Source organism: Hyperolius riggenbachi, chromosome 3, assembly GCF_040937935.1.
Source record: "Hyperolius riggenbachi isolate aHypRig1 chromosome 3, aHypRig1.pri, whole genome shotgun sequence".
Classification (NCBI taxonomy): Eukaryota; Metazoa; Chordata; class Amphibia; order Anura; family Hyperoliidae; genus Hyperolius; species Hyperolius riggenbachi.
In genome coordinates, this window is record NC_090648.1 from 164,558,192 (window position 1) to 164,559,966 (window position 1,775).

The following is a 1,775-nucleotide window of genomic DNA, read 5'->3' on the forward strand; positions in this document are numbered from 1 at the left end:
CTCTTTTCATCCGACCAATAAAAGAAAAGTGTTTTTTAAAACAAAAAAAGTCAAACCTTCAAATGATTATGTTCAGTTATGCACTCAATACTTGGTCGGGAATACTTGTGCAGAAATGACTGCTTCAATGCGGCGTGGCTTGGGGGCGATCAGCCTGTGGCACTGCTCAGGTGTTATGGAGGCCCAGGATGCTTCGATAGCGGCCTTAAGCTCATCCAGAGTGTTGGGTCTTGCGTCTCTCAACTTTCTCTTCACAATATCCCAACAGATTCTCTATGGGGTTCAGGTCAGGAGAGTTGGCAGGCCAATTGAGCACAGTAATACCATGGTCAGGGGAGTCTTTACCACGTTAGTTAAGCTGGTGCTGGCATCACTATCAATAAACCATATTGTAGTATGTTAATCTACTGTGGAATAATATGTTTTGAAATTCAATAAAAAACACGTTTAAAAAGAATAATAAATAAATAAAATGTAATTGCATATGGGGCCCTGGTGTGCAGAAGTACATAAAGTCACGAAGAGTGTACATTAACTAAACGAATGAAAAGATGCATGGTCCTTAAACGGGCTGCCAAATTTCTTGATTTCCCAAAAAGTCTTGGGAGCAGAGGGTTGCAATGGATTTCAACTTTAGACTGTAGTAGTAAAAAGACCATTTCTGTGAATGCACAGATTGCTTTATCTCAGTGCTGCTGTTTTTTTATCCAAACAATGATTATTCCTTTTTATGGAACAACAAACTGCTTGATATAGTTGCACCCTGGCTGCTCCCCTATACACCATCCCCCCCCAAGTAATTTTACTGCTACCAACTCTAGGGAGGAAGCGCATGTTGCACTATTACCACAACCCAAGCTGCATTACTTTTTCTCGTTTTGGAATCTGTACTATGCACTTATTTTCAATACAGAAGCCCAGGTACTTTTCTTGCTTGGATAGCAGACACAGAGTGGACACCTTTTTTTTGGAACACCTGCACTAACTGAAACATTCCAAGTCTTCAAAGAGTGTAATGCAGTCAGTGTGGAGAGAGCTGGGCATTTCAAATCCATACATGGTAAAGCAATTAGCATGATGGTCCATTAATTCTAAGCATATGTAAAGAAGAGCTGAATGGGCACATCATTGAATTAAGCTACCCACGCTGAGGGGTTAATGGCCCATTGAACTGAATACACACTTCCTCTCCACCAGCTTTCGGGAAACAGTTACAGAAATATGTTGGTCCTTGTATTGGTGGAGATGCTTGTGAAATCGCAGGGCAGAAGTACCATCCTTTGTCATAGCAAACACTTGCATCTTGGGTAACATCAGTTCTCTGATCATATCCCAAAATAAAGCCAGAGTCAGCCAGACCACTGCAAGGGTCCATGGGGGAATTCTGATTCTGAATATGTCAGAGGCTTGCTTCTTAGTGCTGTTTATTTCATGCTGCTACTACTTTAAATGTTGCAAATGTGGGACAGAAACTCTTAGTGATTGATGTTCTTCTTCTTTCTCTTTACTGATCTCTTCTGCCCTGCTGCTTTCAACAATGGTTAGTTTGGAGTTTCATCCTCGGCATCTCTGGAGGTTTATTGATCTGGAGTAGCTTTTTTTTGTTGTCAAAAAACTGTTTCTTGCTGCTATAGGCTCCTGCTGATGTTGGGTGCAATTACATTGATCAATTTATTCCCCCTAAACAAAATCATCATTACTTTATCTATGCTGCTATTTTTATCCAACAAAAGATGCTCTTATCTCAGTGGTCTTTTTACTGGTACAATTCAGGG